A 15,018-nucleotide genomic window follows, 5' to 3' on the forward strand; every position below is an offset into this window, starting at 1 on the left:
CTAATTACATGAAACAGAAGTTGGTGTTTTGATTTTTTACTTTGTTTTTCTGTTTGGAGTGTCATTGTAACAACTGTATTGTAAATGATGGAAAATAATTGCATATGTTAAAAAAATATGAAACTTTTTAAAGTAAAAAAAAATAAAATTTCAAAAAAAAATCTTTGGGTTGGCAGAAATTCACAGAGGAATACCTAGTCACTGGTGCCTGGGTGGTTCAATCGGTTGAGCGTCTGACTTTGGCTCAGGTCATGATCTCAAAGTTCCTGGGTTCGAGACCCAACTCCAGCTCTGTTTGACAGCTCAGTGCCTGGAACCTGCTGCAAATTCTGTGTTTCCTCTCTTTATGCCTTTCCCCTGCTCATGGTCTGTCTCTCTCTTAAAAATAAATAAACATTTAAAAAAAAGGACCCCTAAATAGTTCAGAAAACAAATAAAAGGATAATTAATCTCATTGACATTGGCAGAAATTCACAAAAGAATACTTAAATAGTCAGAAAACAAACAAAAAGATAATTAATCTCATTGACATCAAGAAAATACAAATTAAAAGCATTATACAATACCATTTAACACCTATAAAGTTGATTTAAAATAAAAAGACTGACAGTACTAATTTCCTACGAAGATGGAAAATAAAGAGAGTTCTAACACACGGCTGGCATATAAATGGCAAATTTTTATAGTACGTTTGGATTGCATTTTGTCTATATGTGGTAAAGTCGAGAATGCCCTTATTCATTATCCTAAAACTCAATTTCCGGGTATATACCTTAGAATAATTCCTACGCAAAGACCTGCATACAAGATTGTTCAGACAAGCAACTTTTAGGGGAAAAAAGGAAGTGATTTGAAAATGTACATCATTTTTCCATCATTATAATGAATAACTGACTATGCATTAAATGGAACGTTAAAGAGTGCTTGTTTCTCTCTGGTTCCCTATCACTTTCTTTTTTCCTTCCAAAATGGCACTGTTGCCTACTCTCTGGAGCCATGGGGCATTATCAGAAGAAATGAATATTGTGTAGATTAACCAGACGCCCCTGGGCTTTCAGGCCTCTTTATTTTTTCTCTCTAACTCATCATGAATTAAATGCATCTCCAGTTGTTATTAATGGAGTAGCCCAGTGGAGTGGTAGAATGTGTAAGTAATAAAAGATGGTCTGATGGCAGTTCTAGGAAGCAGTACAGAATAGAAGCAGAACTGCTCTCAAGGTCATAGGCGTTTAAATGAGAATTTAAGAGTGCCAGAATCTTCATTCTGTTCAATGACCACTATACTATTTTGAGTGCAGACCATTCAGTCTAGGGATAGGACGAATGCCAAATGACAACAATTAAATCAAATAACGTAGAAATGGTTCTATCAACATGCCTGTTTAAAGACACAGATGGCCAATCTAAGTGAATCCAAATTTATTTTAAATCTTAAAACATGTCACATGTTTCTACAGAACTATTCTGATTCATGGGCCTCCTGTTTTATACATGTATTCATTGTATGGTTACAAAGCATAAGAGAAGGGGAAAAAGCAAAGGAATGTGAGCTTCTAGTTAAAAACAAACAAACAAACAAACCCAAAAAGAACGCCACCTTAGCTATAAAGTTAAATGTCTGCAATAAGTTTTTACTATATGAATCCTTATGAATCAAACTGGGTAATTCCCCAGTTAATGCCATCAAATATAAGGGCAGAACCTCTGACTACACACCAATTTTTAGATTGTATTCTTTGACCTGACAGCTTTCAGCACTTTATAACTCCTGAAATTGAGGGCCTGTACTATTCTCAAATAGTTTATACATTCACTTTCCAACTTATACTCATAAGAAACTCATAAGAATATATATGTGCATCTATATCTCATAGACAGTGTTCAACCACTTGTCAGCATCAACCATAATATAAAAACCATAACTGGAAAAAGTCTTTCTATACAAATTACCTAAACTTTACCACTGAGCAATGTAATTTTGAGAATTAGGGTATTCTGATACCTGGAAGAAAAACTAATGTGAAAAGAGGTGTAACTCAACTCTTTCAATTTATTTTCCAATAAACTGTCACCTCCAAAGTTTTGGCAAAATAAAAGAGGCCCCATGGGGGTTCCACACTAAATGATGGAGATGTCTTTTTACATAAACTAGAAGCGGGACAGGCTACAGCCTTGTCTGCTATTGTTTCCTTGTCCACAATTTCAGACAACACAACTCATATTCCTAGGAATGGCATGACACTTAGACTCTATCTAACAGTAAAAATAATAAAATATTATCTAAAACAGAATTATGAAAATGATCTAATTTATTAAGGCATATATTTACCTAAGAAGATAAATAACTGTATTAGTAATATCAAGCAGGTGTGAAAACAAGTACATAATCAAAAGGAGAATTAAAAGTATGGAAAATTAGGCATAAGTAAAGAATCCATTTTTTAACTTGCAAAATAGAAAAACTCCATCAAAGAAAGTAGAAAGAGATAGACATTATATTGAAAAGATAAAATAAAACCATCCATAAAGAATACAATGGTAGAAGTCTCAAAAATGGGGCTGGAGGAGCTCTAGGAGAAAAGTAATAATAGAGAAATTGAATTATTTATCCAGAAGTAGAGATATATGAAAAACCGCACATTAAAAAGGCACATGGAGTTCCAAAATGGAGGTAAAATGGGAAATAGAAAAAGAAAAAAAAGAAGAAAAAAGGAAAATAGAGAATAAAATTTGAGCAAATAAAAATTTTGTAGCTTCAAATGTTAAAGCTTCAAAGAAGAGAGATCATCAACAAAGAAATGAGAAATGGGCAGATATCTAACTCCCAATTAACAACAGAAGATATAGAAATATAATATCTTTAATGTTTTCATAGAAAATAATCTTGGACTTAAAATTTTATCTACTGTATTGTTTTTAAGCATGAGAAGTTATTTCATATTTTTCTCAGATAGGTCCTTGCTCAAAAGAGTTGTCACATAAATATCCACATTGAAATATTGTTTGAAGCAATAATGAGAACAAATATTATACAACTATGAATGGTTTGATATATGAGAAGAAATGTAATCAAGTATTTAACATTTTGTTTCCTTGAAAAATTAATCACAAAAAATATATAAAAATAGAAAATATATGGTACAGAAGTGTTCCAGGAAATAAACCCTGGATGGGAAACTGGAATTGCTTACCTGATTTGGTTAGATTCAAAGAGATGAATGGTTTTAATTTAATGGAACTAGCATACTGGAAGTTCAGGGCCAGCAGTGGCAAATAGCTACTTAAATAATCACCAGAATCTTATGAAATGAAGCATCTATTGATGTCACAGCTTTAGGAGAACAATAACTATTGCAACATATTTTGATGAAACTGTAGACAAGAAGGATTGTTAGGTCAGATGGCTACTCTTCACTAATTTTCAGATTATATAGTAAAGGAAATGAAAAATTTAGCACAAGGCAGAGAACCAGTACTTCTACAAATGCTCTGAAAGAATTTCTTATGTCTTGAATATGCAGAAAATATTACCTGAAATCAGGACTTAGAATTTTAGGGGCACTTGGGTAGCTCAGTCATTTAGGCGTCCGACTCTTGATTTCAGCTCAGGTCATGATCTCACGGTTCCTGGGTTTGAGACCAGCATTGGGCTTTGCACTGACAGTGCAGAAACTGCTTGGGATTCTCTTTCCCTCTCTCTGTCTCTACCTAGCTTGCTCCCTTTCTGTCTCAAATTAAATAAATAAGCATTAAAAAAAAAAAGATCCTGCAAGTTGCAAAATTATAATGCAATTCAAAACGTTCTTTGGTATGAGATTTATAGTATCAACTGGGAAAGAGTAGATTCTGAGAATTAGAGTAGTAACTCTATTTGGTAGATTTCAATTAATCTGAAGACATGAGTACATTCATTCCTGCATCTCTTTCTCACCTTTGGGGAGATTAGCTGACTCTTCAAAAGTTGTTAATGCCTTTACCTGAGGCAGATTTTTGCAAGGAGATGCTGACCCTTTCAGGAAACATTAACTCTCATTGCCCCAGACTTGTAGCTAAAACATGATTCCAGTGGAATCCAAAGTATTGAATAAAAAGCCTGATCCATGAAGAGGTATTATATATTTTGAAAGAATCTTGCGAGGTGCCTGGGTGGCTCAGGTCATGATCTCAGGATTCAAGCACCACGTCGGGGTCTGTGTTGAAAGCCCATATCCTGGACCCTGCTTCGAAGTCTGTGTTTCCCTCTCTCTGCACCTCCCCCATTCATGCTCTGTTTCTCTCTGTCTCAATAATAAATACGCATCAAAAAAAAAAAAAAAAAGAATCTTGGTATTTTGTAAACTGAATTTATAAACTGGATATACTATATGGAATTCATGGATTGGTGTGGCCTCAATTCAAACCTAAGACAGTCCTAGGCAGTTGGTATTTATAATTTTGAAGTACCGGATAGATATAGGAGGTGAAGCTGGGTCTGCAAGGAAACAGGATTGTTTATTGTGCCATGATAGAAGGGTTTTTTTGACTTTGTTTTTTCATGCTTTTTGAACATTTGGAAACCATATGGCTTCTCCAGTGCAATGAAAACTATGTTTTTTTTAAATTTTTTTTGAAGAATGTGGAGGTTTCTTTTTAGTTTGATAAGATGCAATCACCACCCAGTAATAGGTAAGAGTCCATCCTCCTTCTCCAATTCCCTGTATATCCCAGTGTTTGAACAAGAAGGTCTCCTTTCTTACTTTTATTGCGTTACTCATTTATCTTGAACACAGAGTAAAGGGGAGGAGGTGAACGGTGTGTGTACATGTGTGTAAGAGTTGGGAAACACCTTGGAATTTTTGCAGCATCTATTTTGCCTATCCATGCCAACTCCTTTAGACCTTAACAGACCCTTCAAGCTCTAGGAATGCCCCTGTGCACAACTCCCTTGTGCTCCCTTCCACGACTCTTTTAGAAAACTTTTATTCATGGTTCCAGATAAAAGTTATTTTCTACATGACATTTTATCTTTCTTTTTTAGTTTGGGTCACATTATTCTTTGTGGCTCAATAACACTTGGACATTACATTTATCACTATTCTACTCAAGTTTTATATATGTACTGCCACCCCCCATCTACCTCTACTCTGGCTCTTTCTTGTATATTGTGAGTTTTCTTTGGGAAAGGAATGGCTGTTGTTTTTCCTGGGCAACTATAGTGTCTAACACAGTGACATCAGTTACGGTCATGATCCTGTTTTTCTATTTGTTTTTCTCTTTTATAAATAAATGAATAAAAACATACAATTAAAATAATGACTAAATTATCTATAATTTAAATAGAAAATAAACCCTATTAAGGACTATGACTTTTCTTTAATATTTTTTAATCTTTCATTATTTAGAAGAAAAGATCATGTTGCGATTTCATCATGAAGCTAATCATCAAAGGGAATAAAATACTAAACTTCCATATTTCAGAGTCATATCATGTACAGATACTGAGACTGTTTCAATGTTGAAAATGTATTTTGTCTGCCTTGGAAGGTTGAAATACAGTGATATAACTATTTTTATTGACTATTAGAAATACAAAAATATTAAATATATTGTATCCTGAAAATTTAAAGTATTTATTTGGTTCTAAAAGTTATTTTGTTTTTTTCTATATAGTGGAAAATGTACCCAATATTTATTGGAGAATTTTTTTTCCAGTATTTAACTAACCTAGTCTTATTTCTTTTAACTCTATAGTGTTTTTAATCCTGGTGGTTAAATAGTATTTAAACGGATTTTTTTTCTGCAGTATAAAGCCAAGTAACGATATAGATCACATTAAAGTATTTTTTTTAATTAAAAGGAAAGATAAAAAGCACATCTGGTAGGCAACAGTAGCCAAAGGGAAGAAACTAGAGAATAATATAATAAAACGGTAAAAATACCACCTGCTTATGATTTCTGCCTCTTTTCCTAGCAGTAGTTCCATAGTATATTATAGAACTTGGCACAAGAATCTATTTTATGTGTACTCGGCAGCTGTGCTGCCCTGGGTATCTTCAAATGTGTTAGTCAAATATAGTCATTAAAATTTCTATTTATACAATTTTCTTGGTACATGAAAGTCTAGTTAATGCCATATAAGCAGTAATATGTAAATACCTTCAATATGCTTGAAATTTTTGAATCTATATATTAGTAAGATACCGAAATAGATATGTGACTTTTATAATCATCATATCTTTATGACTACTTATTATGATATTATTAAAACATATTCCTTATAACATCACAGGTGAGTGTAGGCACTTAGTGAGGTTTAATTTCAGAAAACATTTACTCAAAGTCCTAGAAGCTGCTAAAAAAAGTCTTAAAAGCTGCTAATGTGAGGCATTAACCATTTTTCTTACTGAGAATAAATAATTTGTCTAGTTTCATATGGAGTTTATGTCTGTAACAACTACCTCTGGACTCATGAATCATGAAAGGTAAAAACAGGAGAACATATGGTGGCTTTGCATATTTTCTCCAGAGAGCTCACTCTAAAGTTTTTCAGAATTTGTCTTAAATTTGACAGAATTACCCAACCAGTTTTCACAAATGGGTTTCTTTGTAGAAGAAGAGGAAAACCGCAAAGGCAAATTTGGTTATATTAATGTGTACATATCAACCTATACTTGTTTAACACTTTATGGTTTGCCAAGAAATCAACATATATAATCTCAGTTTGCAGTACAACCATTCGATGAGATAAGAATCTATTTATCTAAAAATTATTAAAGACAAATTAGCATTACGTATCGACTTAGGCTTAGATTACATAAAAGCTTATCTCTCCCTGATAAGTCATGGACAAGTCACAATCTTCACTGATGATCTCACACTATCTTAGATATGCAAGATGAAAAAATCACCACCCATATTGCAATAAACAATAGGTATATGACACTACTGACAATAGTCATTGGGCTCTTCTTACATTCCTGCCACAAACCTAAGCATGTTATCACTGCCTCATCGTAATGCACATATGAGGTAGGTTCTATTATCATTTCTGTTATACAGTTGGAAATTGATAAATTATTTTCCCATTATTAGTAATAGAAGTTAGGGATAAAGTCCAATCCCACAATATGACAACAGAACCCAAAAGTACATGAAAAGGGACACTTGGATTATAGAAATTACTTTTTGTGTCAGAGAGGACAATGTGGAGTGTAGATGTGGTCATAATAAAAGTAAAGCACAAGCTTATTCTTGAAGTATAACCAAGAATATCATGCAAATATAGTGAGAAGGATGCTGCAAACAAAAAAATCAACTCATACAAAGAAAAGGTCTTGAATAAATATGTATGGTGGTTTCTCTAAAAGTTAACAGTAGAACTACTCTATGACCAAGCAGTTACACTACTAGGTATTTATGCAAAGGATACAAAAGTACAGATTCATATGGGCTTATGCACCCCAATGTTTATAACAGTACTATCAACAGTAGTTAAATCATGGAGAGAGCTCAAATGTCCATCAACTGATGAATGGATAAAGAAGATGTGCTATATACTTGCATGGAATATTACTCAGTTATCAAAAAGAATGAAATCTTGGCATTTGCAATGATGTGGATGGAACTGGAGTGTATTATGCTAAGCAAAAGAAGTCAGTCAAAGAAAGACAAACACTATATGATTTCACCCATATGTGGAATTTAAGAAATAAAACAATTGAACATAAGAGAAGGGAAGGGAAAATTAAGATAAAAACACAGAGGAAGGCAAACCATGAGACTCTTAACTGTAGAGAATAAACTGAGGGCTGCTGGAGAGGCAGTGAGTGAGAGGCTAGGCTAAAATGGGTGATGAACATCCAGAAGGGCACTTGCGAGGGGCACGGGGTGTTATACGTAAGTGATAGATCACTAACTTCTACTCCTGAAACCAATACTACACTGTATGTTAACCAGCTTGGATTTAAATAAAAACTTGGAAGAACAAAAGTTCAGAGAGAAAAGAAAATATGTGTTTGTGATTAATTGTTTGGTGTGTTGGTACAAGTGACTTGTGTGTCTAATATGCACAAAAATGCGGTAAAAGTGAGGATAGAAAGTTAGAATGGGCCAAGTTTTATGATTAGAAAAGGGGGAAATACATGTATATTTACATGCAGAAGGAGTAGACCTTGGTAACTAATATGAGAGAGGTGAGGCATCTTGAAATTATTGACATATTTCTTATGTCAATGTTTATCTAATTATAATAATTATATGGAAGCATTCACCTATTTAATATTAATGTAATTTTTCTTGACCTACAGTAATGTCGATAGCTTTAAAATTAATAAACTATATATATGGCATATTAAACAGGTCTTCAATATAAATTTAAAAAATTTCCATGTGACCAGGACTTCTGGGGTCCTGTGTAACTATAAGAAACACCCCAGATCTTCCTTTCATCTTGCTCCCCAAGTCTAAGAATATTTTTTTAGATAGGGGAATCATAAAGGATATTAATCCTTTCGTTACCAAGTAGTAAAACAGTGAAACTGAGCTCTTCTAACATAGATCTTAGATAGTGTGAAAGAAATCTCACAGGTGTTGCTTTGGAGATAACAGTAAAATAAGAGATATAAATAAACAGATCTGGATAACTGGTCACTACTCCTGGATTTGATGTAGTTACATTTTATGACCCATGGCATGGTATTTTCAGTAATGTATTTCCACTAAAAATAACTTTCTCATCCTAAAGTTGAGTTTAGGTGTCAGATTGGAAAACAATAAGCAGATAAGGCAAAATGATTTTACAGGAAAAAGTATTACTAGTGACATAGAAAGTCACTATTTAATGATAATATGTTCACTAGGAAAACAAAATAATTTAATTTAATAACATAAAGAAAAATTTCATAAAACAAAAAAAATTGGCACCACAATTACTGGTATAATCATCTAATAACAGATTATCAAGACTCTTATAACGCATTGGTATATAAGACAGTGAGGTATTAGTGCAAGAACACAAATGATCAATGAAATAGAAAAGAGAAGCCGGACAGACACACATTGTATGAAATCTGCCTTTGGAGCAAAAAGAGAAAGGAAAGTAGTATTTTAAGAAATACTACTAGTTCGCTTAAACAGCCAAGAGAATAATTTTAAAAATGTTGTGATCCCTACCTCATACCAAACATAAGAATATATTCAAAATAGTATTCAGATCTAAAGGTGAATAGAAAAAGAATTAACTCTTGGAAGATAACACATAGAAAAATATCATGAAAATTTGAGTATAAATTATTTCTCAATCAGGACTTGACAACCGGTAAGCATACAAGCAAGCAGAATAAATTAGACTATATTAAAAATAAGAACTTCTGTTCATCAAAGATATTTTATAGGGGCCCCTGGGTGGCTTAGTTGGTTGAGTGTCTGACTTTGGCTCAGGTCATGATCTCACAGTCGGTGGGTTTGAGCCTTGCATTGGGCTCTGCACTGACAGCTCAGAGCCTGGAGCCTGCTTCAGATTCTGTGTGTGTGTCTCTCTCTCCCCCTCTCCCGATCTCTCTCTCTCTCTCTCTCCCACGATCTCTCTCTCCCCTGATCTCTCTCTCTCTCTCTCCCTCTCAAATAAACATTAAAAAAAATTTAAAGATATTTTATAAAAGTAAATGCACAAGTCAAAGAAAATATGGATAAAAGTACTTGCAATACATTTTTTTCCTAAGACAAGATGCATATCCCCAATGACAAAGAATTTTAATATATTAATATAAAAGGCCAATAACCCACAAAAAAATGGGAAAAAAATGACCCAAAACATCATTAGTCACCAGGAAAAATGTATATTAAAGCGAAAATGAAATTCATTCCCTATTCAATAGGATGGCTAAAATAAAGTAAAAAATACCAAGAGATGATAAATGTGTTGAGCAACTGGAATATACATACGTTACTGTTTTGGAGTATAGATTCCTGGAACACCTTTCGAAAACTGTTTGTGTTGTCCTCCAGATTAAACATATGCATACGTATAATAGAATTACCTAAAATAAAATGTTCATCTGTCTATAGGAATATTATTATAATAGTTCATGACTGGAAACTGTCCAAATGCTTCTCATGAATAGAACAGATAACCCATTTATACTTCATTCAAATAACAGAACATGTTATTTTGAGATTATGTTTTGTTAAAATGAGATTGTCCACACTTAAAAATGTTCAATAGTATAGATAAACTCCAAATCATAATGTTGAGTAAAAGAAGCTAAACACAAAAAGGTATATTCTTCATGATTCAATTTATAACGCTCCAACACAGGTACAATTTAAGATCGTGCTAGCCCTTGGCAGAGATTGACCAGCAGGTGGTATGAAGGTACTTATGGGGTGTGGCAATATCTGTTCTTCGATCTGAAAGTGCTGGATGCAAGGACAGGTTCATTTTCTGAAACTTCGGCATGCTGTAATCTGGATTATGCATTTTTTGGATTAAATGAATCTCATCAAATATTGATAGCAGTTATTTCATTATCAAATTTGCAGAATTTTTTTCTTTGGGTGATCCTTTATTTATTGCTTGAATTTTACTACTGAGCATGCATTGTTTTATCAGAAGTAATATTATTTTTTTCATAATTTATGTCATTGTTTTCTTTCAAGTTTATTCATAAAACCTAGATGTTAACCATTTCCTTGAATAAAGACCCTTCAACATTAAATCAGTTAATCGAGAATGGGATTTCTAGTATCTGACCCTAATGGAGAGACTTACAATACATTAGTTAGTTAATGTATCAATAATAATGCATTGTTTATGCTTATACCTTATATATCTTTTGATTTTAGTTAATGGAAAACATTAACAAAACCTATTATTAGAGCATATATGGAAAAATTTTAAATGATGCTTTAATCTAATAACAAACTTTATTTTTTTAAGTAACACATACCTGCTAGTAAAAAGTGCTACCTGTGCTTTGCTGAATTTTATAAATATTTTGAACAATGTTAAAAAGACTTTAAAAATATTTTTTTTTTAATTTTAGGTTTAAAGCTTTTCTCTTCCATGAGATACTTTCTCAATACTAGAAATTAGTTTTTAAAGTAAAATACCATGAATGACAAACTTTTCATGAGTCGAGGATGTAGAATTAGTTATCACATATAGTTACTTTTACAAAAAGATGTTTATGTGTAGCTTTCAGTGACATAGTATTTTCAAAGGACTCTGTAATAAAATATATCGAAGAAGTATAGTTCTAGCCCTTGTATTGCTTGCAATATAGTTATAAGAGATAGAGAAAAAGTAAGCAGTGAATGGTGTGGATATGCCTTTGATTGTAACAATTCATACATGCAAAGCCCAGTTAGGCAGGCAAAATTGCAAAATAAAAAAAAATAGAAAGCATTATATTCAAGTTGAAGCTAGAATGATATGTATGTTTTAAATAAATGTAGAAGTCAACAATCTTTTTTGCTTTAGGGTCCAACAGAAAATTGTTTTGGCTTTGTGAACCATACAGACTCCGACACACTACAAAACTCAGCATTTATAGCACAAAGACAGCCTTAGATGATATGTAAACACATGTAAACTAATATACACGTGTGTATCACAATACAAGTTATTTTAGAAAGAAACAGATGGCAGGCCACATTAGGTGTGCAGGCCAGTTTTCAAACTCCTGAAATATAGTACTACAAGACTCAGTTTGTACATTTTCTATTTATTAAAGGTCTGCCTTTATTACAGATTTCTACTTAGTACCCAAAATCTTTGAATTTATGAATCTATTCAGTTTAAGAAAAGTATTTTCATGCCAACAATTATTTCCAACAATTTAGAGTGTTTTTTTCCATATATTAAACTCAAGATTTGATAGTGAACTTAAAATTTCTACTACATTTCCTCTTTAAGCTAGTCAAAAAATAAATGAAAGAAAAATCAGTTGGGGGGCTGTTTTATGTAACCCATTGATACTTACTAAATGGGTTGTAACTGCATACACAAATCTGTTGGCAGAAAATCAAAGTTTTAAATGAGTATTCTTGTGTGTTTTATCATACATGAAGTTTCCTTTTAATTCAAATATGTGTATTTTTTTCTACTACACTGGTGAATTTCAATACAGGCCCCCTCCACCCCTTATGATTTCTTTTCCCTGCGTTGCCTTTCTTTACCTTCTTTTCTTCTTGCTCCACCTTCTCTCTAGCATTCTTGAAATTAAGTGTATGTGATCTGTAACAGAGCTTCTCACTGGACAAAGCAGCAAAATAACTCTTTCCTCCATGTAACTTGTTATGAAATCAACAAATTATATGTCTCCTATCACCAAATCAGCCAAAAGTATAAGTAAGGATGAACAGTGAAGATAAAGCACTAGTAAGAAACCAAGACTTAAAGTTGTTTCTCTATAGTTAATAATTTCTTATGCCTTTGCTTCTAACGATACTCTTTGAATATCACAGTCCCCCCCAAAATGCCTTAATAGATGTGGATATGGGTTTTTATCTGAAAATGACATATTCCTAGCCAAAGAATGTCTATTTATCAAGAAATGCATCCAAAAAAAATTCAGTTTTCTGCCTAGAGTTGTTAATTATAAAAATGCATAATGTATTTGGAGACAAACACACTCGTAACAAAAGTATATGTTTATTCAATCACCAAGCCTTTGAAAAGACAACAGAAATAATCTTCAAACCAAACAATAGTAAATTACATTTTGAAAATTAATTTGTGAAACAGGATCTCCTGGTATCAATAGACTCATGTAAACTGTAACTACTTTGGAGAACTCTTCTTTGCATTTATTAGAATTTTATTTTCTTTCATGTATAAGTAGAATAAAGATAAATCAAATATCTAAGTACATATTAAATTATACATAAATTAAACATAAAGATATTACCTATAAAAACCTCATTTAGTTATATTTAAGATTTGTTAAGAGTGAATTCAATAGTAATTATAAAAATAAACATTTATAGTTTAATTTTTTAACCTTGAGAAAGGGCTTTATTATTTTTTTATTTAGCATGTATCTATTTAATATTTCCTATTACTTGGCAAAATCCATAATACAAATATATCTTGTGGTATTTGTTACAGTACTTATTAGAAGCTGGGAGAAAGCAGGAGAAACTCTGAGAGCCAAGCCCCCCAAAATCATCCCCAAACATAGTTTTTCAGAACAGGAGTTGAGGCTGAGTCAGGAGGACACAAATGCCAACATTGAAGAAGTTTGCAGTAACAGGATTCATAGGGCAAAATGAAGTACCAGGCACCAGGAGAGGGAAGATGACCATTTGTACAATTGATGAGAGCAAGCGCCCGGTAAAGCTCATGCCTGAAACCCACTAAGACGTGGAAAATTGCCTAACAAGATGTCAAACAATGAGAAAAACATACATAAATGGATACAATGACTTTTAACTTTTTCAAAGTATAACGTTAGCAGAAAGGGATTAGACAACAGACAAAACAAGAAAACAACAATCTTCACGGAATGTTTCTGCATCAGCTAATATAACCCTTCCCCAGATAATGCTTCTTTATACTCATACATGTGTATTCTGCTAAACGTAATGCTTTGCAATCTTACATTAAGGAGTCAGTCATTTTGGTTAGTATTGAAATCATCACAAATTTAATTATAGTTTTAGTCAATAACTGACAACATACTTTGAGACTTTACCATACATAATCTAAGGATTATTAGCACATTTTTCTTTTTTTGATGTTGATTTTGATTTATTTATTTCTGAGAAATAGAAAATGTATGAATGGGGCCGAGAGAGAGAGGGAGAAAGAGAATCCCAAGCAGGCTCTGAGCTGTCAGATCTCATGAACCCTGAAATATGACCTGAACTGAAATCAAGAGTCAGGTGCTTAATCAGCCAAGCCACTCTGACACCCCAGTAAGTTTTTTAGCTACAAAAATACTTTTGTGTATTTCTTTGAAAATACATTTATTGTCTATATCAGCTTGGGTCCCAAGGTGTCATATAATTAAATGCAAAGAAATTTGCAAAAGACTTTGTTAGATCTGAACCAACTAAAGTTTCTTGACATTAACCATGCAAGTAACTATTCTTTAAAGTAGGAAAGTGGGCACCTGGGTCGCTCTATTGGTTGGGCATCTGACTCTTGATTTCGGCTCAGGTTATGAAGTCATAGTTTGTGTGTTTGAGCCCTGTGTCTGCACTGACAGTGCAGAGCCTTCTTGGAATTCTCTCTCTCCCTCTCTCTCTCTGCCCCTTCCTCCACTTACTCATTATATCATTCTCAAAAATAAATATAAACAAATTTAAAAAAAACAAAAACAGTCAGGAATAGAGCACAGATGACTTATTATATGTGGTATTTGTTCTCAGATTTTTATAAAAATATATTCTTTTTACCAAAATCCACAGCATCTTATTTTTCTTCTATGGATAAATAGATGTTTTCTTTTGTGCCTTTGGAGAGAAATCTGCCTATTTGTGCAATCTCGTACTTTCTCAGTCTCTTTTCTCCATAGTTCTACATTCTAGGGGTGCCTGGGTGGCTCAGTCGGTTGAGTGTCTGGCTTCGGCTCAGGTCATGATCTTACGGTTCATGGATTTGAGCCCCGTGTCAGACTCTGTGCTGACATATAGCTCAGAGCCTGGAGCCTGTCTTCAGATTCTGGGTCTCCCTCTTTCTCTGACCTTCCTCTGCTCATGCTGTCTCTCTCTCTCTCAAAAATAAATAAAACATTAAAAAAAGTTTTAAAAAATTCTGCATTCTCGTCTTTACTCTTCAATCAATCCTTTACACAGAAACAAATTCCTTTGTAATCAAAATGATTCTTACTATAATTTTTTACAGTTTTATATGTGTTCTATACATAGTGTCACTCTAAATAGTTCACATAAAACATCAACTCTAGTTATATGAATTGAAAAGAATCATCAAAACTTGAGAACAAAAGAAGTGAACTAATTTCTAGTTAATGCAAATTAAGAGTCACAAAATATATGTGTCTTGAGGATTTTAGCCTTTAAAGAAACTACATATAG

Source organism: Suricata suricatta, chromosome 3, assembly GCF_006229205.1.
Source record: "Suricata suricatta isolate VVHF042 chromosome 3, meerkat_22Aug2017_6uvM2_HiC, whole genome shotgun sequence".
In the NCBI taxonomy this organism is placed as follows: Eukaryota; Metazoa; Chordata; class Mammalia; order Carnivora; family Herpestidae; genus Suricata; species Suricata suricatta.